Consider the following 24,989-nt stretch of genomic DNA (forward strand, 5'->3'; position numbering starts at 1 on the left):
CTCTGGCTGCTGTATTGAGAACAGACTCCAGGGGAAAGAGTGGAATGGAGGCAGGGAGAACAATGAGAAGGCTCCTGCAATAGACCACGTGGCAAACGGTGGTGTGTGGAAGCAGGCAGAAGAGTGAGAAGGCTCCAGGAATAGTCCAGGTGGCAAATGGTGGTGGTGGAGCCAGCAAGTGGTTACTTATTCTAGTCATGCTCAAAACATGTTTTATTTTTATTATTATTTTTTGACCTGGATCATTTTTAAAGTCTTTGTTGAATTTGTTACAATACGGTTTATGTTTTGTTTTTTTTGGCTGCAAGGCATGTGGAATCTTAACTCCCTGACCAGGGATGGAACCTGCACCCCCTGCACTGGAGGGCAAAGTCTTAACCGCTGGACTGCCAGGGAAGTCCCTCAAGATATTTAATACTGATTCAGTATTATTATCTAGTATGTAGTCTGTATTAAAATTTCCTCCAAGGTCCTTTTTACAATAAACAAAACTTGGATCCAGTCAAGGTCCACCATTTGCCTTCGGTTTTTATCTTTCATGCTGTGATATTTTTAAGAGTACAGGCTTGGTATTTTGTAGCAAGCTCAGCATTCTGTATTTGCTCGTTTTGTGTGTGTGTGTGGGTTTTTTTTTTTTTAGTTATATTCAGGTTAGCATTTTTCGGCAAAAATACTACGGAGGGGGCGTTATATTTTTCCTATTGCATCATATAAAAAAATATATGTCGATTTGGTCCATTATTGGTGATGCTAAGTGATAGTGATTGATTTGATAGCTTGGTTAAGGTGCTGTCTGCCAGATGGCCCCAGTGCAAAGCAAGCTCTTCCGTTTCGTAGCTGATGAGTACTACGTGGGGTGATACTTTGGGACTGAATATACAGTAAATGTGCTATTGCCCAATAACCTTTCATCCAGTGACTTTAGCATCTAATGAACAGCCCTGTGCCTTCCGACCTTGCGCCTGTTTGCTCCTTTGAACACAGACTAAGAGTGGTCCCTAAGGGATGCTTGTTTTGAGGATCAGTGCCTGGCATACAATAAACGCTCCATAAATGTTATTTATTACTGGACGAAAGCAAGTATGAAAAAAATTAAGGGCCACGCTAGGGTTGCCCTCCGTACCCCCGGGGTCCGCCGCAGCTCCCAGGCGGTAAGTCAGCGACCGAGGCCCTGACGTCCACGCGGCCACGCCCTCGCGCCGCGGAGGCCGGACCAGGCGGGCACCCAGCGCCCGGGGCCGCGCAAGGCCCCCTGGGACCGGTAGTGCTGGGCGTGGCCGCAGGACTACATGTTCCGTCGGCCTCCGCGCCGCGGCTCCCAGCGGCGGCCGCCTCAGCCCCCTCACAGCGACGGCGGTGGCCGCGGCGGTTGAGTCGGTGGCGGCGGCGGCGGCCGTGGCTGCTGGCTGAGGAGCTGCGAGTTTCCGATTTAAACCTGAGCTGCGAGGAAAATGGCGGCGGGCGGTGAGTGGAGATAAAGGAAGAGCAGCGGCGGCGGGCGGGCGGAGGGGGAGGCTGAGGAGAGAGGGCGAGTTCCCCCGGGCTGCGGCGAGCTGGCGGCTCCGGCTCCGCGGAGGCGCTGAGGGGCGCGCCGCGCGGGGGGCGCGCGGGGACACTTTCGGGGTGTCGGGGCCGCGCCGCTCTCCCGCAGCCTCTGGGCGGCCCGCGGCCGCGGGAGGGGTGTCGAAGCTGGGCGGCAGCTAGCTTGGGGGTGCGAGGGGGGTCCTCGCACCGAGGGGTTACTGCGAGGAGTTTGGGGGAGACCGCGGGGGGTCCACTTTTTTCTCCTGTCCCTGAAGTTTCACCCTCCTGCAGCCCTCGGGGTGCTTCTGAAAGCTCCCCACGACCCCCTCCTCTCGCCGCCTCGGCGTCTCTCGATTCTTCAGAACTAGAGGGCGGGGGGAAGCCGCACTGCCCCCCACTCAGCCCCAGCCCAGCCTCCGAGTGGTACCGAGAAGGGCTGGGATTTTGCTGCCGTGTTTCTTCCTGCACTTGGGGCGTTTTAAGTATTTTTAACCCAGATTATCTGTGGGATTTCCATTTTGGGCACGGATAGATTCTCAGCAGTTTTCTCAGTAAAAAGGCATTTTTGCTACCTCTCGTGTGAAGGCTGGGAAATGGCAAGTGGAAGTTAGTGAATTAAATTTGGGGTTGGGCTGTCTTTATCATTACTCTCCACCTCCCTCCCCCCTTTTCCATCTCTGGTCTTCCTACGTACATTGACTCAATTTGTGATGGTTTAGAGAAACTGTTGGTCTTGCACATCTTTTAGAAAAGCAATCCACGAGTAGTTGGGAGGGCTTAGTTGCTTCCTAGGCAGTTTGAGGGCACTCTGGGTGGAAAAGTTCACCAAAAGAGCAGTTGTGAGAGGCAGGGAGCATCGTCTCGAAATCTCACAAGCAGGAGGAGTTCGGGTTTCTCAAATGGAAAGACGGAAAGGTCTGAAATTCTCTGGAAGTAGAAACTTTTTCCCCCCTTCCGAACGTGAAGACTTCCTTCTTGATAGTTTTGAGCAGCAGCGCTTCAAAGCCAACCTGTTTTTGTTATTAAGCCTGTACCGTAAAGAAACAGGAAGGCGAGTACCAGCTGTCTTGCTGCAGTGGTCTGAAATGGAGTTGAATGAGATGAGTGAGAGAGCTAGTAGTATTGAGATTGCGGCATCTCCTCGGTTCAAACGCCTGGGCTCAGATCCACCTTACTGGTCCCTGGCTGCGAAAACGCTTCAGTATTTGTTGCAGCAGGTTGTTTAGAGGATGATGGAAAAAACCAAAAAACTTAAGTCTTGTGATTGCCGCATAAACCAAAATGTTAAGTGGAAATCTGTAAGTTTTGTGAAATGTGCTTTCTTGAAAACGGATTCAGTTGTTGCTTGTTTGCTTAGTATAGGTTATGCCCCATATAACTGGTCTAGGGACTACTGGAAGGGTACAAAAACATTGAAAATGAGCCTCTCTCCTATTCTAACCCCCCCAGTTACCATTTCCAGGAGGCAACAACTCTTACTGCTTTCTGGAGTATTCTTGGTGTTTGGAATAATTATTTTAAGAATTTTCATTTGAAACACACTCCCGTTGGATAGCAAAAGCAGGGAAAGAAAATGAACCAAAGAAAGGGAAAAATGGGTGGGAATACCGTTTCCTTTTTACTATCTTTAACAATTGTTGATGGCGACTAGAGCAGCTCTTCCAAACTTACTGCTAGTGTTGCCTTATCTACTAACACCCTTAAGGAAATAACAATCTGTGGGGCTTTAGGGTGAAGAACCCTGCCAAGGTTCATTGTTTGTATGTAAAATGAAGCCTCCGTTTGTAACATGTAAAATGATATTGAACACTAGCTTCTGTCACTGGAGGTTGCTTCAGGTTCTGCATTTAAATGAGCAGTAATCTAGATTGCCAGCGATCCCAAATTATAGGGGAATCTTATGTATCGATAGAAATGACTTAATTGTCCAATTAGCATTTTAAAAAAGGCATATGCCGGCTTCTGGTATATAGAAGAATGTTTTGGACATGAGGATTATGGACCAAGTGGGAAGCTGCATTATTTGTAGAGCAGTTATCGGAAATATGTCTACCTTAAAATATTCTTTGACTCCAGAAGCGTTGAAAATGCCTAACAACCCTAGCATAATTAACAAGATTAAAAAAAAAGTTTTAGAATGGTGGTTTTAAATTTACCAACACTAACAGTTCATTAGAAAAATGATATTAAAGACTAGGGGATTAACGACTCTATTAAATATACATTTTGAAAGTGAATATACTGTGCTTTTTTCACCATGTAGGAATTATTTCTGTACGTTGAAGCCCACACCCCTCAAAGAAGCTAGAATTCATTCAGTACAGAGTGAATGTTCTGTAGGACCCTCGATCCTTTTTCTAGGAGACATGCAAATAAAAAATAATTTTTGAAATGATTATGTACCAGTACCTTCTTGATTGGTCATTTGAAATAAACTTTCTGTGTCAGGTATGTCAGGGACATATTAAAGATAAAAAGGTTTATTTTTTCTTTTAAATTTGGTCCTTTGAGCATTAGCAGTATGATTATAGAAAAGTTCCTTTTGATTTGGAGACTAGTAGGTTTTTGAGAAGTCTCTTAAAAGAATGACTTAACATTTTAGTTTGGACAATAGGGTAGGATAAAAAAACACAAACTACTGTTGTCCTGTGCCTTTTGGTGTTAAAATAAGTGGCTTTAGGCTTTCTTTCTGCATTTTTTTTTTTAGACTATATAATTTTGAGCCTTGGCCAGAGGATGTGGGCAACTTTGGAAAACTTTTAATTTGTTGCAAGTTTAGAATGAATATAGCTTCTAGTGATGATACACAGCCAAGTGATCACAGTTGAACAATTGTTACTCTTTAAATGCTACCAGGACTGGAAAAAAGTTGCTGATCATGATTGAAGAGGAGCTGCAGTTTCTTGAAGGTTAAACCAGGGAGTACCTATCCCAGTTGGGTTTGAATTCACTGTACTCTGTGGTGTAGAATATTCCTTTTTTTGCTTTATTGTGTGGTTAAAGCTTTGGGAGCAGGAAATTAGTACTGGAAATGTTTGTTAACTTTTCTTTTTCCTCATAGTTCAACACGTTAAAGAGATAGGTCTGTCTTTAGATTCTCATGCATAGCATTGAGGTTGAGTGCTGCAGTAAAATGTGGGCATCTTCTTTCATTTTATGAGTGCTTTTTGGGGTGGGGGAGGGGATGACAAGATGAACTTTTCACTTAAGGTGGAGGAGGGGCTCTGTTGTAATGAGGTTTAGTCTTTCACTTTATTAATGCTAGGTAAATTCATTTGGCCCATTGGTTTTCTGAGAAAAGATTATTTTGAGTTAAAGATGCAGTTTAGTTAGAGCTTAACCTTATTTTCAACTCCCTAACAAATGATGGAATTGACTTGAGTTTAATCGCCTTTCCCTTTCCTACCTTCTGGTGGAGAGTTGTTAAATGAACAGGAAAATGGCCAGAAGATACACAGCAGGAGTTGAACGGAAGACCTGCAGTGTCTAGAAGGCTGATTTAGCCCCAAACTGGATAATCTTCTTAGACCATATACTGCCAGTTCCCAACTCTGTCAGGATTAAACTCAGTTTGGTAATTTCTTTGGCCTAGGTCAGGTGACAGGGGGGCAGTAATAAACTACCTGTGTAGTAAATGTTGTGGCTTGGAGGCAAAGGAAAGAAGTCTGACCTGACTGGCAGAGAGGCTTTACCTATTTCGAAGAATAGTGAGCTAGTGTTTCCGTGTTTCTCCTTTTCCTATTTTTCATTAGGAATGTCTATGTCCTATTTTTTCTTTCCTGTTAATATTTTTAATTGATGTGTTCTACCAAAGAGTGTGACTTCGTGTTCACCTATGAAGGAATTCTTGAAATTTTTAATTTATTTAGTTAGAGCTACAGGTGAGGGTTCTGAAACTTCACTTTTTGGAAAGTAGGCTGACTAGATTGCTAAATTTAACCTCTTCATCATGCACAGGATGAAGAGAGAATTTTGGCCCGGGTATCACATAGTAATAGGTAATCTTGTGCTCCCTGGGGCTTTGCTTTTGGTGGCTATGGCAGCTGAGTAGGAGTGGTAGATGGATAGATGGGGGAAGGACTGCAGAAGTCAGCATAATCCTCAATTAGGATAAGCCTCATGGTTAATTGAATGTTGAATGTACAGGTTAAATCCCATTATAACAAACTCCAGGGGACTGGCTAAATTATTTTGTTGTACTGGGATTCGCTTTATTGACTAAATAAATTGAAATAAATAATTTGAAATAAATTGGCCTTTATGTTTTTGTTAGAGATGCTGGAATAATTTTTGTTTGTTGTTTATGGCACACTGTTAATTGTAACAGTTAGAAAGCTGTTACTCATGAGCCAGTGTGTGTTTGTGTTTCAACTTCATTTTTAATGCTTTTGCCTTTAAAAAGGAAGGAATCCTTGGTGAGCTGAGCAGATGATTTGTCCCCCATACTCCCCCCATGTCTCTGTCTAGAGTAACTCCCATTAGTTTATCTCAACAACCAGAAAAGTTTATTAGTGAGTACTACTGCCGTGATCAAAGTGTGGTGGGAGGAAATGGGAAATCCCCCGGGTTTCCAGGTGACTGCTGCTGGTAATTTTTTTCTGCCTCTGAAAACTTAAAAAAATAAAATTACTTCATTTTAGTGTGACCTTTTCTTTATCAGTAATAATTAAGGTAACCCTTTTCTGTTCAGCCCAGTGTAGTTTGAGATCTTTAGATCTCTCTATGGTATTGTTAGAAAGAACACATTGGTAATCTAATCTTTAAGATGCTTCCATATAAATATGGAATCTTTCAGAAATAGGATTAATACACATATGAGAAAAATACTATTCTTAAATCTTTGCCAGAAATACACTTTTTTTTCTTTGAATTGGTATTTGTCAAACTCTAGGCATTTACATCCTCCTTTCATATCTAAAGCTAGCATTTTTAGTTTGCTGAGAGCTTTTTGATTGGGTGCAGCAAGACATTTTTGAAGTCATTCTTTTAAATAGATGTCCCATGAAGGAGGGGAAAAAATCTGAAAGAGGGAATTTCAAAGCAACCCAAGCAGTGTTTTCAAAGTTCTCAAGTCTTAAGAATAATGACTGACTAGTAGGCAGGAAGCCTGCAGTTGTATTGTGGTATTGTTCCTCCATCTTGTGCATTTGAGAACTTGAGTACAAAAGAGGAGAAAGCTTGGGGAAGGGGAAGAAAGGGTTTTAACATGCAAGAAAAGGGGAGGGGGGAGACTATTAGTGTAAATACTCTTTGCTCTTCTGTTTAAGTGAAATCTAAAACCAAATTTTACTTTGAGGGAAAATATTTATCAAAATCTGAAGGTCTAAAACTGATATTTTTATAAATGATAGTTTATATTGGTGGAAAGAGCTGTGCGATCACATGCTCAGGTTTAAAACAATTTTAACTAGGGGAAAAACCCTACAGGTGAAAGAAAACCTTTAAAAATTTCCCACTTTGTTACCTGAGCAGTGCCATCTGTTAGCTTGTTACTTTGAAAAGAATAGTACCAGTAAAGAATTTGAGAATAATTTGTAAGTTTGTAGTCTGAGAGAGCAAATCGCCCTCTCCAGGTGCAAAGAGATGGAGTCTATGATCTTCCAGGGTTCCTTGTATTAGAAAATCTTATAAACTTAATACATCATATAAATATGGAGAATGGCCTTAATTTTTTTTTTTTTTGGGTCAAATATTAAATGGATCGAGCACTTTGTGCCAGATAATGTGCAGATACATGTTTCTTTGCTGACTCATGAGTTTGGGAACAGGAAGACTTTGAGATCTTGACTTCACCATAGTGATATATGCCACAAGGGCAAAATTTGTGTGTGTGTGTGTGTGTGTGTAGGGGCAGGGAGGGAGAGGGTCTTCAGCCTCTTCCTGATGGGGTAAGAAAATGAAGTCATATTTTCTTTACTCCCAGTAAAGCTGTCATCAGTGAAATGGATTATTGAATTTAAGTCAGTCTGTAGCGTAGCTACATCAGCTTGGTTTTGTTTCTAGATTGAAATTTGGCAACTGTATTCAAAACTGTTTTAAGGATCGCCCAGTTTTCTCTGAAGCAGATTGTATCTAAATTTAGTCTACACACTCTTTGCTCCATCCAGACTCATCTCTTTTTTTTTTTTTAACCTGCCTGGTGGTGGTGGTTTTATGACAATACTTTTATCCAAGAGAGTTGGTTCCTTTGCTCTCAGAGCAAGTACATGGCCACATCTAGGAAAATCTTAACTTCACCAGTGAGCAAAATAACTCCACACACATGGTGCATATCTTGGGAGGGTCAGTGGTATCTTTTCGTAAGAGACAGGACTGTTACTATATTAAGTTTTAAAAATAATTTCATTGGGAATCAGTAACATTAATTCAGGAGGCTGCTTTCAGAGTGCATAACCACATCTAGAATGGTGGAAGCCTTAGGTGTATGAGCCCCAAATTAGGCGAACCTAAAATCATGAACTTGCCCAGTAACCTTCCGTCTCCCTTTTTAAACCATATACAAAATGGCTCCCACATGTGACTTTTAAAACTGACTTTCATAGCACCATTTTCTTAGCTGTGAGGCCTTAAGCTTCAATCATCTTTAATTGGCCACTGCTTGGCTGCTGCCCACTCCGCCATAAACACACATACTTAAACACTGTTTATTAAGCTTGTACTATTTAAGGCACCCTGAGAGTTAAAAAGGTTTTGACCTCCAAGTGCACACAATCAATCAGGTATTCACATCACTTCACAACAAGGTAATCTGTTTTGCCTGTAAAGATCTTGGAGAAGTTCAGAGGAGGAAAGGGGCTACCTCTGACCAGGTGATCAGGAGGCAGGGCTTTGAAGAATGACTATGACTTGTATTATGGAGAGAGCACAGTTTCTGTTGGTGGGAAATCGTTAGCAAGCGTGAAGAGGTAAAACATTTCAAGACTTGATTATTTATTTATTTGGCCATGTCCTGTGGCATGCGAAATCTTAGTTCCCTGACCAACCCTGGCCCTCTGCATTGCCCCCTTAGAGTTTTAACCACCAGACTGCCAGGAAAGTTGATTATTTAAAAATTCAGTTATGGTGTTGAATAAATGCTTTTGGTTTTGCAGAATCCTCTTGATGTATTATTCTTAAATATATTTTCATTCCAATTTCTAAAACTAGTCCAGGCCCTAGGTTACTATAATAACTTTTCAATTAGTCTCTACCCTTTCCCTAATCCTCTCTATTTTTCTGCCATTTTACACTTTTTAAACACTTTGAACACATTTTTTGCTAAAATATCTGCAGAGTACAACCCAAATTCCATAACCTAACGCTCAGTTCTTATCATAGCCTTTTTTAAAAAAGCTGTCTTTTCCACTTTTGTTGATGCTTGTTTTAGTCATGCTGTTTTTTTTTTTTCCTGTCTTTCTCCCATGCTGTCTAGTCTGGTCATAAGGCCCAGCCTAGAGCCCGTCTCATTTTAGTAAATTTCCCAGGCTACCACAACTGAAAATATGATTGTTCGTTCGTGATATGAATCTTAATTATCTCCTTTCATGTATAGGAATCCATATTCATTGATTGAGAGGACAAATTCAGTCAGATTGTCTATGCTTTGAGATAGGGACTGTACCTTTTTGTAAGCTTTTAAAATCCTCTTTTCAATTATATTCACTCTAAGTCCCCCCAAATATTTGGTGTTTGAATGTGGAAGTTTCCAGAGTTCAACTCTAAATCTGATTTTCTACCTGGACATTGAGGTAAAATTAGAGTCCTTGGGATTTGCTTAGGGCTTAGGTCTCCCTCGTAGAGTTGGCCCAGATGAATCTTGTCTGGGCTTTAAAATACCACATTCTTGTTTGCCACTTGGCCTTGGACTGGGTGGACGGTCCTGTAAGTTGCTTAGATGTTTTTCTCCAGTACCACTGTTCTTCAAAGAATTGTGCTAAATGTTGTGGGCTTTAATATCCCTTTGTGATCTACGAGTTTATAATCTAGATGAGAAGTGAGTGTAATTGAAAAAGCATAGCTGCAGCAACATAAATAAGTGGTTCAGAAGTTCAGAAGAAGAAAAGGCCATTTTCAGCTGAAATTGGTAGGGAAACTTCATGGAGGAGATGGAGTAGATCTGAAGGGAACTCATTACTGCTTGTAATCTCCCTTGCCTACCTCTTTTATTCTGTGGTGCTTACTTAACATAAAATTATAATGTTTAAAAAATTCATTTAAAAAAGTGTATGTGAAAAAGTAAAAGTAAGGCTCTTGGTACCCTAGGTCTTTGGTCATTAGAGCTACTCCCTATCTCCCCTAAGCTACTACTGTTAGAGGATTTTCTATACTTTTGCTTACAGCTGTCTCTTTAGTTTCTATTTTTCTATACCATCCCTGCCCCAGGGATTGAACCCAGGCCCCGGCAGTGAGAGGATGGAGTCCTCACCACCAGGGAATTCCCTGTCTGTATACTTACACTTTAGTTGCTGTTGTCTTTTTTTTGCTCTCTCTCTTTCGTTGCTAAGTTGTGTCTGACTCTTGCGACCCCATGGACTGGTGACTGTGTCAGGCTCTTCTGTCCATGGGATTCTCCAGGCAAGAATACTGGAGTAGGGTGCCTTTTTTGCTCTCCCTTCCGCCTTTTACCCCTGTAGAATTCTGTTCCCTGTGTTCTGATACATATTAGATATAAAGGATGAAAACTATCATTTATCAGGAAGCTGTGTGCCTGCACATTGCTGTGTGCTTAATGTACATGATCTCATTTAATAGTTTGGGTTTTTTCCATGCAGAGCCCTTTTTCCTTCTTCAAATGAAGTCTTACACAAAGCCCTATTCAAAATAGAAAAGGTGAGTCTTTTAAAATTTATTTTCTAGGTTCAAATTTAAACTGTTTACTAGTTATAAAGGCAGTGAAAATGAAACTTGTGATGGGTATAAAATTTGAAATTGGCTTATGAAGGACTATTATGGACCTAAATCTTATCTCTGTCTCTAGTTCATTTCTGTGTTAAAAAAATTCCAACTCATGCATGGATATAGTTGCTGATGTTCTCAGTTCAGAAATATTTTTAAAAATATGTAACAGGTACACATGGGGCAGATTCATAAGGTACCAAAAGGGTATACAGTGGAAAGTGAGGCACCTTCCTCAGCCGTCTGCCAGCCATTTCTCTGTCCCCTGCCCAAAGGTGGCTATTGTTACTCTAGGCATATAAATGCATGTACTTAAAAAGGTTTGAGCTTAATGAATTTCTCCCACATTTGGGGGTAAACTTTATATTGAAGTGTAACATCACTCAGAAAATGCACAGTACAGTCTGATAAATTTTCATAAAATGAACACACCTATGTAACTGGCACTTAAGCCCTATTCTGGACTGTATATACTTTTTAAATGATCCTGAAGAGGTTTCATATCTGTTTTTATAGCTACTGATTTCTTTCTAATGGTTACACAGTATTCTGCTGTATGGATATGTATCATAATTTATCCAACTTCCAACTGTAAGTGTATTCGTACATATTTCTTTGTTCCCATGTTTTGTTATAAAGTATATAAAAATTTGTGGTTGGAGAATGCTACTTTAAAGATGATGAATTTAACTTTTTATAGATACTACAACTTACTCCCTTTCAGTTCAGTTCAGTCTCTCAGTCCAACTCTTTGCGACCCCATGAACTGCAGCATGCCAGGCCTCCCGGTCCATCACCAACTCCCAGAGTTTACCCAAACCCATGTCCATCAAGTCGGTGATGCCATCCAGCCATCTCATCTTCTGTCGTCCCCTTCTCCTCCTGCCCTCAATCTTTCCCAGCATCAGGATCTTTTCAGATGAGTCAGCTCTTCGCATCAGGTGGCCAAAGTATTGGGAGTTTCAGCTTCAACATCAGTCTTTCCAATGAACACCCAGGACTCATTTTTAGGATGGACTGCTTGGATCTCCTTGCAGTCCAGGGGACCCTCAAGAGTCTTCTCCAGCACCACAGTTCAAAAGCATCAATTCTTCAGCGCTCAACTTTCTTTATAGTCCAACTCTCCCATCCATTCACGAGTACTGGAAAAACCATAGCCTTGACTAGACATTTTATTGAGGTGTAATTTTCTCATAATAAAATTCAATCATTTTAAGTGTGCAGTTTGAGTTTTGATGAGTGTGAACAGTTTTACTGTCACTACAATCAGAATACAGAAGATTTCCATCACCCCAGAAAGTTCTTGCTCATTTGCATTCAGGCCTCTTCAGGGTTTTGTGTTCAGTCATCCACTGTTCTGCTTTCTATCACTATAGTTTGCCATAATTTTCCTTTTTTCTTGCATTTTTCTTCCAACTTTGAGGTGTAATTGACAGTTAATTGCATATATTTAAACTGTGCCGTTTGGGTCTTGATGTATTAATAAATGTGTCTACCCATGAACCCGTTATGATTACATTTAGTGGAAGTATCTGTTACCTCTGAAGTCCAAACTCAGATCCTTCCTGTATTCCTTTGTAATCCCTCCCGCCCTCATCTTCAGGCAATCACTCATCTGTCTTGTGTTACTGAAGATTAGCTTTATTTTTAAGAGCTTTTTATAAATGAGTTATACATACAGTATGTACTTTTTCTTTCGGGCTGGCTTCTTTCACTTATAGTGATTTTGAGATTTATTCACGTGGCATATATTAATAGTTTCATTTCTTTTTATTGTCTAGTACTATTGTGTTGTATAGGTATATCACTATTTATCCATTCAACTATTGATGAACATTTGGGTTGTGTCCAGTTTTTGGTTATCAAATATAAAGCTTTTATGACATTTGTGTTACAAGGCCTTGTGTGTACAAATGCTTTTATTTCTTTTGAGTAAATGTCCAGGAATGGAATGGCTGGGTTATTCCCTAAGTGTGTGTGCCCCCGCCCCCCCCCCCAATTTTCCAAATACTGTTTATTTCACTGAACCTGGGGACGAGGAGAAGGTATGTGAAAGTCTGGGATGCCAAGCCTAGGAGTGTGTAACATTTAAAAATTTTAAGAAACTGCCAGCTGTCTCTCAGCATGATTGTATCATTATATATTTCTCCCAGCAGTTTGTGATAATTCAGGTTGTTTCACATTCCCACCAGCACTTGGTATGGCCAGTCTTTTTAATGTTAGCTCTCCTAGTGGGTATATAGTGGTAGCTCATTTGTGGCTTTGAGTTTTTTTAATGATTGGTGATGTTGAAAATATTTTCATGTGCATACTTGTCATTGGTGTGTCTGTTTTGGTGAAGTGTCTGTTCATATCTTTTGCCCATTTTTAAGTTGGGTTTATCTTACTGAGATACAAGACTACTTTTATTCTAGACCCCAAACCTTTTTTAGGTATATATTTTAGAAATATTTACTTTTAGTCTGTGGTCTGCTTTGGAAGAGCAGAAGTTTTTATTGTTACTGGCATTCAGTGTATTGATTTTTGTGTTGTATTTGAAAAATATTTGCCAAAGATTTTTCTCATTTCCCCCCCTAGAAATTTTATAACTTTAGCTCTTAAATTTAGGTCTGTAACCTATTTGAGTATGGTATGAGATAGGGATGAGGTTCATATTTTGGTATATTGTATTGAATTTTCCAGCACCATTTGTTGAAAAGATTTTACATTCCCCATTGAATTGACTTGGCACCTTTGTTGAAATTCAGATAGTCAAATAAATATGTGTAGGTCAATTTTTGGGATCTCTTCTGTTCCATTGATGCATATTCCAGTCTGTCTCTACTCAAGCTTTGGAATCACATAGGGGAAGTCCTCCAGCTTTTTTTTCCCCCCTCAAATTATTTTGGCTATTCTAGGTGCTTTGCATTTCTATATATTGTTAAAATCTTGTTGATTTCTGCAAAATGTTTGTTGTGATTTTTATTGTGATTGCATTGAGTCAGTTGATCAATTGGGAGGAATTGGTTTCTTAAAATACTGTCTTCTGTTCCTTGAACATGCTATATCTCTCTCCACTTATTTAGGTCTTCTTTAATTTCTTTTTAACAGTGTTTTGTAGCTATCAGTGTACACTCTTGTAAGAGCTTTTATCACTGAAACATATATATGTGCATAAGTTTTTTTTGTTTTTGCCACACCTCACGGCATGTGGGATCCTAGTTCTGCGGCCAGAGATTGAATCCGTGCCCCCTGCAGTGGAAGCATGGAGCCTTCACACTGGACTTCAAGGGAGGTCCCTAAATTTTATATTTTTAAAATGTGATTGTAAATAGTATTTTTAAAATTTCAACTTTCAATAATTGGTGTATATAAGTATCATTGAGTTTTTTTTTTCATTGAGTTTTTTTTTTCATTGAGTTTTGTATATTCACCTAGTATCTTGCCAAACTCACTTGTTTTAGTAGCTTTTATGTAGTTTGATTAGGAAGATTGTGTACATCAGTGATCATGTTGTTTCTGAGTAAAGATAAGTTTTGTTTCTTCTTTTCCAAGCAGTATGTGTCATCTTCTTTTTCTTTTGGCTTTACTGTAATGGCTAGTGCTTCCAGTAGAATGTAGCGATTTTGATTTTGATTGCATTGAATCATTTGATCAATTTGATTAATTTGGGGAGATAACTTTGTCTTGTTCTCAGCCTTAGTGGGTAAGTGTTCAGTCTTTCACCATTAAGTAAGATGTTAGATTTTTGAAGTTTTTATTGGAGCATTGTTGATGTACAGTGTTGTGTTAGTTTCTGCGGTGCAGCACAGTGAGTCAGTTTCACACTTTTTTATCCACTCGTTCTTAGATTCCTTTCCTACATGGGCCATTACAGAGTACTGAGGAGAGCAGAGTTCCCTGTGGTCTACAGGAGGTTCTCGCTGGTTTTCTGTTTGACAGACAGAGTGTGTGTCTCAGTCCCGGTCTCCTGATTTATCCCTCTCCTCTTCTTTCCCCTTGGTAACCACAAGTTTGTTTTCTGCATCTGTGACTCTGTGATGAAATAAGTTTACTTATACCATTTTTTTTTAGATTCCACGTGTGATAGCATACAGTGTTTGTCTTTGACTTACTTCACAAAGTATGACAATCTCTAGGTCCATCTATGTTGCTGCAAATGGGATTCTTTTTTTTTTTTTTCTTCATGGCTGAGAAATATTCCATTTAGGATATGAAGAGCTACTGGGAAATATTTAAGGCAAAAGGAGATGGGGGGGCAGCACAGGATGAAATGGTTAGATAACATCACTGAGTCAATGGATGTGACTTGGAGCAAACTCTGAGAGATAGTGGAAGACAGTGGAGCCTGGTGTGCTGCAGTCCATGGGGTCGGAAAACGTTGGACACGATTTAGTGACTGAACCGGCAACAAATATTCCATGGAATATATGTGCCATATCTTTATCCATTCATCCAATAATGAATATTTATGTTGCTTCCATATCCTGGCTATTGTAAATAGTGCTGCAGTAAACATCGGGGTGCATGTATCTTTCTGAATTATGGTTTTCTCCAGATGAATGTCCAGGAGTAGAGATGTTATTTGTGCTGATCTGTTTTATATCAATATGGCTTCCCCTCCCCTCCCCCATTCTTGTGTTGCGTATTAAGAGGTTTGTTTTTTGATGTTTTTGCTATATATTCTGGATATACATCTTTTTATGAGATTTTTCCTAATACTTTCTCCCAGTCTTCCAGTCTTTGGTGGTACAGATCTTTATTAGTTATTAGCGATGTTTTTGTATTAATGCTCAAGTTTTTGGTCATATGTATGTTTTGGGGGATAGCAAGAATTTCAAAGCTTGAGTAACAGTTACACAGCCATGTATTATAGATCCCATTTCTTAGTTCATATAAATGCAAAGAAACAAATTGTTAACCCGGGCCATATCAGTTCTTAAACATAGAAAATTATTTGCCACTGTATTTAACTATTAAAAGTCATTTTTCATTTTTAGGTAGTTTGGAACTAGATCTTTTTACCTCTTTAATAAAAATGAAACAATAAGTCCTTGTTTATATTCTCATTTATTTTTACAAATTAAGATGAAAGCATCAAATATTCTGGTCTGGGATAATCTTAATGAGAAGGTGCCTAAAACTCTGAATCTTACCTGTGAGGCTTGTCATTGTTCTGTCTTTAACCCTTGCTGAAAACCCCAGTCTTCATGGCTTGCTTTAGTCTGGAATGTATTCCTCTCTCACCAACCTGTACTGTCTGTCTGTTCAAGGTTTCTGTGTGTAACTGTTCTACTGGTTGTGTTAGCTTTTGAATGCCTGCTCTCTCAGCTTATGATCAAATATCAGCAGCTTCACAATGTGCAATTTTTCACATTTAGTATTTATATTACATTATTGTAACCTTAAATCACCTCAGTATCTTCCTGGACACTTTTTTTTCTTACCAGGATAGAGTGACACCTTAATTTACTTACCAGTTCCCTTACCCTGATTTGAAGATAAGTATTTAAATTCTTTTCTGATTTTGATTTATTCTTTCTGTCATGCTGTAACGTTGGAATGTTTTGCAGTTTACATTTAAGAAGACTTATTTTAAAAAACCAGTGGAAATTTCCAGCTTTAAAAAAAAGATCCAACTACTAGTCTAATAACTGCTTTGCAGGAAGAAAGAAATATGAAAAAGAACCGCAGACGTTCTGGATGTCAGCCTGTGAAATTTTCCACGATTTCCCATAACTACATGCAGGCGTCTTACACTGCTGGATTCAGGGCCACTGCAGTCGGACTCTGAGTGGGATTGGAAGCTGCTCTGTCAGTGATAAAATGGCACCCAGCCAGCTTTCAGAGAGCAGTGCATAAATTCATGCACTATATTGTATGTTTGTTTCATCTCTTCCTGAATAGTGTGACTATAACACTGAACTTGCAAAGTTATTTAAAAATCTTGATTCCAAAATTTCTGTTATCAGTGAATTTTGATTTTTAAATGTTCAGTAGGTATATTACACTTCTGAGAATATAGATTTATAAAATTCTTTTAGTCACAATACTTGTAAAATTTTATTTTAGAGGATCTTATACTCTGTTAAAGGGGCTTCCCTGGTGGCTCAGAGGTTAAGGCCTGCAATGCGGGAGACCTGGGTTCGATCCCGGGGTCTGGAAGATCCCCTGGAGAAGGAAGTGGCAACCCACTCCAGTATTCTTGCCTGGAGAATCCCATGGACGGTGGAGCCTGGTGGGTTACAGTCCAGAGGGTCGCAAAGAGTCGGACACGACTGAGCGACTTCACTATCACTGTACTCTGTTAAAGAATGCTCTGAAAATTAAAACAAAGTTTAAAAAATTTCCTCAAGCTCAATATTTGGTGTGATTCAAAACATTTTAGTTTCTATTTCAGGTTCCTACTAATCTTTCAAAGAAGCAAGGAGGCCTTACATTAAAACTAGTAATTGTGCTTTTATTTTGCTGTTTCAAATTTAAAGGCTAACAGTTGTATTGTACTCTTTTCCTCATGAAGGAAGTCCAGGTTGCCCAGTTCTGTAAACTGGAGAAGCTGTATGATGAAGAGGAAATTACACATGCCCTGTAATTGCCTGCTTCCACCTTGTTTCACCTTTCATGGCAAATGCCTAATGGTGGTATTAAGGAATGAAATTGAAAGATTCAGGTTTTGTGAATTTAAACTCACTTCTCCAGTGGGGAATTTGAGCATTCAAAGTGATACAACAGATGTACATACATATCTTTGTATGTTTTAAGACTTGTAAGTCACATTTTGGAAATAAACATATATGACATGTATCTCAGAACTGTTGGCTCTTAGGATTGAACAGGAACAGCTTTGTGACACAACAGTGGCCTCCACCCCTGACCTGTGACCTGCTGCTTTTCCCTTGTGCTGTCTCTCCCTTCCTCCTGACCTCTCCTGTATCTCTGACCCTCCTCCTGTCCTCTTCATGCACTTCCTCATCTCAGCCCTCATTCTGTCTCTGACTATTTTATCCCTTTCCTCTCAGCCTAAATTTTCTTCTGGCCCATACCCTTTTTTCCTTTGTCAACTTGCCACCCTTCAGGTCCGTCACTTTTTCTAATTGCTCACTGTTAACCAAGTCTTTTCTTTGTCTTTGGAAGGCTTCTTTGCTCCAAGCTTCTCTGCTTCTGTCAGATTGATTTTCTTTTAGTTTTTGAACCATCAAACACACACATCCTCACACTTTCCCAAATCCTTGAACTTTTATTTCTGCCTTCATGTTTCAATTTATTTTACAGAGATTTATTGAGTACTAGCCACGTGTTGGGCTTTTCCCTAGATATTAGGGATATACTAGTGACCAGAATTGCTATGGGGGAAAAAGGCTGCATAAGGGGACTGGGAGCTGGTGTGTATGTGTGTTGTGGGGTTTGCATTTTAGATGGATAGTCATGGTAACCTTCTCTGAGAAAGTAACATTTGAGCAGAGTCCAGGAGGTAAGCCTTGTGAGTATTGGTAGAGTGGGGAGCATGGGTGTGGGGAGGCCCTTGGTGGGAGAGCATTCTTAGTGTACTTGAGGAAAGTGCGTTGGTCCGTGTGCCAGAGCACAGTGAGCAGAGGAGTACTCGTCAGAGAAAATCGCAGAGGTAATGGTGGGACCGTGTAGGCAGTTGTAACGTGTTCAGGTTTTGCTTTGAGCAAGTGGGAAATCGCTGCAGGTTTTCTATTTTTTGGTATTCCAAAAAGATCTTGTGAGCATTGTTCTCCACCCCCTTCCCCCGCCTTTTTTTTTTTTTTTTTTAAAAGCATTTCATCTTTTAAATTATAAAAGTAATTTTATACTTATGTAGAAAATACAGAAAAATACAAAGGAGAAAGCGTTACTTTATCAAAGAACAAATATAGATTACCAGTATACCTCATCATCCATTAATGAAGGTTTTGTATCTTCCCACTTGTGCGCCCCCCCCCCCCCACCCCCGCCCCACGCATGCACGCACGCACGCACGCCTCCTGCACTGTGCGGTTTTAGTGGAGAACAGATAAACTGAGTCAGGCTTTACAGAGATCCTTCCAGCTGCTTTGTGAAAAGTAGCCTATGAGAGAGCACGAGGTAGGGAGACCTCTTAAGGGGTGTTCCAGTAGTTCAGGTCCCAGGAAAAGTGGCTTGGACTTGGGTGGTGGCAGAGGAGGTGATAAGAAGTGATCAAATTCTGCATATATTCAAAGAGAAAGCCAACAGAATTTTGCAATGGATTCAGGGTGGGGTCATGGCAGTGTGGGGTGGGGCCTGGTGAGAGAGAAGGAGGGGAACAATCAAGGGTGACTCAGAAGTTTTTGGCTTAAGCTACTAGAGACCTTTGGTTTCATTTTTCTTTCTTGTCAAACTGCCCATCCAAGGTTCAGTTGTGGCTTCTTTATTATGTGTTTTTCTTGTTCATTTGAACTCGTGATTACTTCTTTCACCAAGCCTCTAGTCTGCTCTGCCCAGCTTGGCGCTTGGAATACACCACAGGATGCTATATATAACAAATTGTTTCATTAGAATTAGAATTAGTCTTCCTAACTAGGTAGTGAGCATCTTTTTACTGGATTGTGCTGAATTTATGAAATGTGCTCTGAGACTAATAACTTTCTGAGTACTTCGTGGGCATTCAGTAAATATTGTTTAATTGTATACTCCTCAAGCTTGAGAGCAGGATATGAGGAAAACCTTAAAGTAAATGCCTGCTTTAGCTGTACTTTGGCATACTGGCATCTCCTCCCCCCCCCCACCCCCAAACCGCCCTTCCCCTTTTTATTTTCCTTTTTACTTCTAACATCTGTTCTGACTTTTCTCCTTTTCCCCAAACCTTTACTTAAATAATGTGTGTGAAAGTCCCTCAGTTGTGTCTAACTCTTTGCAACCCTATGGACTACACAGTCCATGGAATTCTCCAGGCCAGAATACTGGAGTGGGTAGCCATTCCTTTCTCCAGGGGATCTTCCCAACCCAGGACTTGAACCCAGGTCTCCACATTGCAGGTGGGTTCTTTACCAGCTGAGCCACCAGGGAAGCTCTTACTTAAATAAGGGGAAAAAAGTTTGGATGCCCTGCTTTGTTTCCAGGACTTCATTTTGTGTTTCTGCTAAGATTTTTCTCTAAAGAAAATGCAAGCGGTGTAGAGTTGCCTAGGAATTATTGTGTTTTAGTGTCTGTCTTGGTTTGCTTAGCTTTTTCAATTTTGTAAACAATCTGTTAACTCATTTGTGCTTTTGGCTTTTCCTTCTTGTGTCACGAAAAATAGAATATGAACTCTCTGAGGGCTGGTAGTTATTTTGTTCACTGCTAGATCGTTAGTGCTGAGAATGGTGGCAGGCACATAGTTGGTATGCAGATATTGAATGAATTCAGAGTAGCAGTAACAACAGTTCCTATTTATTGAGCATATACTATATGCCAAAGTGCTAGGTCCTTTGAATGGATTAGGGGGCATGTACATCTTACTACAAATGAGTTTCCGATCCACATGTTGGTGTTTGAGTGAGTATGATGGAGGAAAGACAGATGCCAGTTGTTACCAGATTTAATCAAGTTTAAGATGCCACGATATACAATGCATTATTTTATCTACCAGCACATAAGAAAAGGTAAAACTGCCAACTGTGGAATGTGGTCAATAGCACATTCTGATTTCAAAGGAATAAAAACAGGAAAAAAAATTCTTAAGAATTTCTATTGTAAATCAACTATACCTGAAAAAATCTAAGAAAATCTACCTGAGAAAATCTAAGAAAATCTACCTAAGAAAAACTATACCTGAAAAAAATCTAAGAATCTTTAAAATAAGGCATATCAGCAGTAATACTCAACATTGGATTTTACATAAACTGATTTAATGATCATAGAGTTAGGTAGGCATTATTATTCTTATTTTAGAGATGAAGAAGCTGAAATTTATGGGATAAGTTCATAGGTTCTCAAGCTAGAGGATCCAAATTGAAGCCTTTTTACCACCCCACATTGCTTCAGGAGTCAGGGCAGCAAAACAGTACATTGGCTTGTCAGCTCTGGCTGGAAGGTTCTTACTTGGCCTGGCTTTAAATACTTTCTTAATGTCACTGATTTTTTTTTTAATAAATAAAAAAAAACTTTGTATTTACTAAGTGCCAGCTACTCTGTTTGTATTTTTGAAAGTGAAAGTCGTTCAGTGGTGTCCAACTCTTTGCGCCCCCATAGACTGTACAGTCCGTGGAATTCTCCAGGCCAGAATACTGGAGTGCTCGGTCCCCTTTCCCTTCTCCAGGGGATCATCCCAACCCAGGGATCGAACCCAGGTCTAAGGCATTGCAGGAGGATTCTTTACCAACTGAGCTATCAGGGAAGCCCTGCTGTTTGTATTTTTATATGGATACAAAATGATATAAGGCCTTATCTCTTTCTCTCAAGGAATTTATTTACAGTCTATTTGGGGAGATGAGAAATAAACATGAAAGTTAGATAAGCAGAGAAGATTTAAATAACATTTCAGAGAATAAGGAAAGAGGTTTAACAAAGCAATGCAGGATTAATTGCTAAGTAAATTGTACAAATAATTGCTTTTTTAGTTCAGAGCAAGGGGAGATGGCTTGAGGCTGGAGTAATCCAGGGAAGGATTTAAATGAATTCCTGGGAGATAGTTTCAGTTACTGAGATTATTTATTTACTTTAAAATTGTATTAATGTTTGTTACAAATGGAATTGTGGACTATGGAACATGAAGAACTTTGGTACTTTTAAGTTTTTTCTGTCTATAGGAGAGCAAAGGAACTGCCTGCAATAGAAAAGTATAAGACATCATGTGGTATCAAGTAGACAGGCAAAATACTCAATTTTAAGAAGGGCCTTTGGGTGAAAAAGAAGGAACTCCTGAATGCCTTGTGTGCCATCACCCTCTTAACCACATTTTTACAATCAGTTGCACTTTCTGAACCATCACCAAGGTACTTTCTGTGGCTCTTAGAGTTCATGATGAACTTCTAAATATTGGAAGCGAGTGTTAACGTACTTTATGGTATTCATATTTCTTGTGTTTTGAAATAGGAGCTCTTAGTTAAAGACTTACAGCACATAAAGAATAGTTCATTATGTTTCTGGAGGATATGATTGGCAGTGTTTCTGGTTACATTCTTGAATCAGATATGTAACTTGACATTAGATTGTAGAGTGTGTTATTACTTGTTTTACAGACTAGTCAAAAGCAAAACAGTAAAGGCTTGGAAAGCAAGAGAATTGTATTTTGGATCTTGTTGGTAGTCTTGGGCATTTTGTTTAACCTTCTTCGTTAGGTCACATGTAAGGTTCTTTCCGTATTTTTTTAAGAACATTTTTTTCTTACTTTTTAAATAATTGGTAATATATATAGATGGCTAACAAAATTCAAACTCTTCCAAAGCATATGAAGGTTCCTTTCACTTTCTTCTGTTTCCTAATTCCTTTCTCAGAGGCAGTCACTGTTACCATTTCCTTTTTTGTATATTTACAAACATATCTATGTATCTTTAGAATTTACATATTTTCTATTGTTATAAGCACATGTAGTAGTATAGTTTTATACCTAGTACAAAAAAAAACAATGCTTTGTAACTAGTTATGTTTAACATTGCATTTTGAAAATGGTTTCATATCAGCGCATACAGATATAGTTCTTTTGTTAAAGTAGATTATCATTTTTATAATTAATCAGTTTATCGTTAATGGATATGTTGCATATAACAACAGAGTGCTATGGTGAGTTTTCTGGTATACATTTTATTAAAGTTTATATCTGCATCTTGAATATTAGTGAGATTAAACATTCTGCCTCGCCTCCTAAATGTTTAAAGGACATTTGTATTTTCTTATTCTATAAACTCTTGTCTAGTTTTCTTGAGGTTATTTGGAGTTTTTTTATTTTCATATAATAAAATAAGTTTCGTATATTATTAAAAGCCATTTGCCTTTGAAAAATACCTGTTGCAAATACTTCACTGCCCTTTTAAATAGTAATTGTCCTTTTTGCAGATAAATATTGCTTCATTTTATACTAAAATGCCCACTTTTCCAGTATTTTTCATTAAATTCTTCATAGTCAATTTGTATATTTTTATACAAGATGAAATTATGCTTTTTAATACATTTTATATGTAATATACCTAATTTTTCTGTGGTAAAATATACATAACAAAAAACTTACTACTTTTAAGTGTATGATTCAGTAGTATTAAGTACCTTGACAATGTTGTACAACTATTATCACTATGCATTTCCAAAACTTTTTCATCCCAAATAGACCTAATATGTATTTAGGTAGTAATTTCAGTTTATGACTTAATAACTGCCTCTCATATTTAAAAGGGTATATGTGTGCTCTTTTCAGCCTGGAGACACACAGAACTCTATATACTTGCTTGAAGGAGAGATTTTGAGTAAGAGGCACAGCTATAATTGGGAGAAAGTCTCTTATGCTTGGAGGATTCTGTTCTGATTCTAGTCACCAGTTTAGGTTATCATTTTCTTGATCCACTTTTAGTGAAACTGCTTTTCTGGGGGCTTCCTTAGTGGCTCAGTGGTAAAATCCACCTGTCAGTGCAGGAGATGCGGGTTAGATCCCCGGTCTGGGAAGATCCCACATGAGCAGCTAAGCCCATGCGCCACAGCTCCTAAGCCTGTGCTCTGGAGCCCTCAAGCCGCAGCCACCGAGCCCATGTGCTGCAACTGCTGAAGCCCGTACACCCTAGAGCCCTGCTCTGCACCAAGGAAGCCACCACAGTGAGAAGCCTGTGGGCTGCAATTAGAGAGAAAGCCCATGCCGCAGTGAAGACCTGGCACAAGTAAAAATAGATAAACAAAAAAAACCTACTTTTTTTTTTATGCTTTGTATTTTGGAAAATTTCAAACATAAAAAAAGGAGAATGGTATAGTGTTCCCAATGTACTTATCACTCAGGTTTACAATTATCAGTTTATGGCCCATCTTGTTTCGTTTATATCTCCAGTTACTGATACTTTTTTCCTCCACGTTGTTTTGAAGCAAATACCAGGCATCATATGATTTCCTTAAGAATCTTTAAAAGATAAGAACTCTTTCAAATCCCATCCCTCTCAACCCCACATAACACAATTCCATGTAGAAAAACTAAAGTAATTCCTTTAGTAGCACCAAATACACAGTCACTATTCAATTTTCTAGTTCTTTCTGTTGCTTCACCTTTTTAAAAAAAAATCTGACTCAGATCCAAGCAAGAGTCACACATTGCAGTTTGGTTGGTATGTATCTTACGTACTTTTTAAGTATCGGTTGCTTCGCCTCTCTTCTTTTGAATTTTTTTTTCTATAGAATTTCTTGTTGCCTAGATTTTGCTGAGTATATCCTTGTTGTTGTTGTTGTTGTGGTGTTAGTCGCTCAGTTGTATCGACTGTCTGAGATCTCATGGACTGTAGCCCGCTAGGCTCCTCTGTCCTTGGAATTCTCCAGGCAAGAATTCTGTAGTAGATTGCCTTTTCCTCCTCCAGGGGGTCTTCCTGACCCAGTAATCGAGCCTTCTTCTCCTGCATTACAGGCAGGTTCTTTACTGTTTCAGCCATCAGGGAAGCCCTGAGTATATCCTTATGTTATTTAAACTGCTTCTCTGTATTTTTTTTTTTTTTTTAATATAAATTGGTAGATGGCGCTCAAGATTTGATCAGATTAAGGTTCAGTTATTTTGGGCAAGTTCATTAGTTATCTATTGCTGTGTAACAAAAGAATCCCAGCCTTGGCAGTTTAGGACATATTATTATCTTCCATAGTTTCTGAAGGTGAGCAGTCTGGGAGTGGCTTAGCTGGCTGGTTCTAGCGTCAAGTCTCTCATGGGTTGCAGTGAAGCCGTCACCCAGGGCTGCAGTCATCTGAAGGTTTGACTGGGGCTGGAAGATCTGCTTTCAAGATGGCTTACTCCCACAGCTGTTGTCGGAGGTCTTAGTTTTTTGCCTATCCTCAAGGCACTCTGCCAGAGCAAGTGATCAGGGAGAGAGGGAGATAGGGAGGAAAAAAGCTGCAATGCCCTTTATGAGCCCAGAATTGACATACTGTCAGTTCTGCTCTATTCTTTCGGTCCTGCACACCAGCCCTGATACCATGTGGGAACGGACTACTTAAGGGTATGAATTTTAGGAGATGGACATCACCAGGAAAAATTTTGTAGACTGGCTATTGTAGTGAGATGACTATTTATGTGGTGTGGTTTATTAGGACACACATGATGTTTGCTTCTCTCTTTGTAATACTTGATGTTATTGATCAGTACCCTTCATCTGCTAATTTATTAGGTATTGCAAATGCTAATACTGTCCTACTCTTTTACAGTTCATGTAGGAAAGGCAGGATGTTTGGCTCTTTTTCTTTCAGTTCAGTTGCTCACTCATCTCCGACTCTTTGCGACCCCATGAACTGCAGCACGCCAGGCCTCCCTGTCCATCACCAACTCCCAGAGTTTACCCAAACTCATATGCATTGAGTCAGTGATGTCATCCAACCATCTCATTCTCTGTTGTCCCCTTCTCCTGCCCTATCTTTCCCAGCATCAGGGTCTTTTCAAATGAGTCAGCTCTTTGCATCAGGTGGCCATAGTATTGGAGTTTCAGCTTCAACATCAGTCC

At 39.5% G+C, this 24,989-nt stretch overlaps 1 protein-coding gene across 6 annotated transcripts in view; it reads left to right on the forward strand.

The window, feature by feature from the left end:
• Positions 1 to 1,332: 1,332 nt before the first annotated feature.
• The window catches only part of NCOA3 (nuclear receptor coactivator 3), a 127,422-nt gene continuing 103,765 nt past the window's right edge, over positions 1,333 to 24,989 (forward strand). For 5 of the 6 annotated variants that reach the window (XM_043480023.1, XM_043480027.1, XM_043480025.1 and 2 more), the window contains exon 1: positions 1,333 to 1,464. The gene's annotated coding sequence lies outside the window, so the exon portion shown is untranslated. The remainder of the gene's footprint in view (positions 1,465 to 24,989) is intronic. The other variant, XM_043480024.1, reaches the window with a different exon arrangement.

The sequence above is a fragment of the Cervus canadensis genome, chromosome 10 (genome assembly GCF_019320065.1).
Source record: "Cervus canadensis isolate Bull #8, Minnesota chromosome 10, ASM1932006v1, whole genome shotgun sequence".
Taxonomy (NCBI): domain Eukaryota; kingdom Metazoa; phylum Chordata; class Mammalia; order Artiodactyla; family Cervidae; genus Cervus; species Cervus canadensis.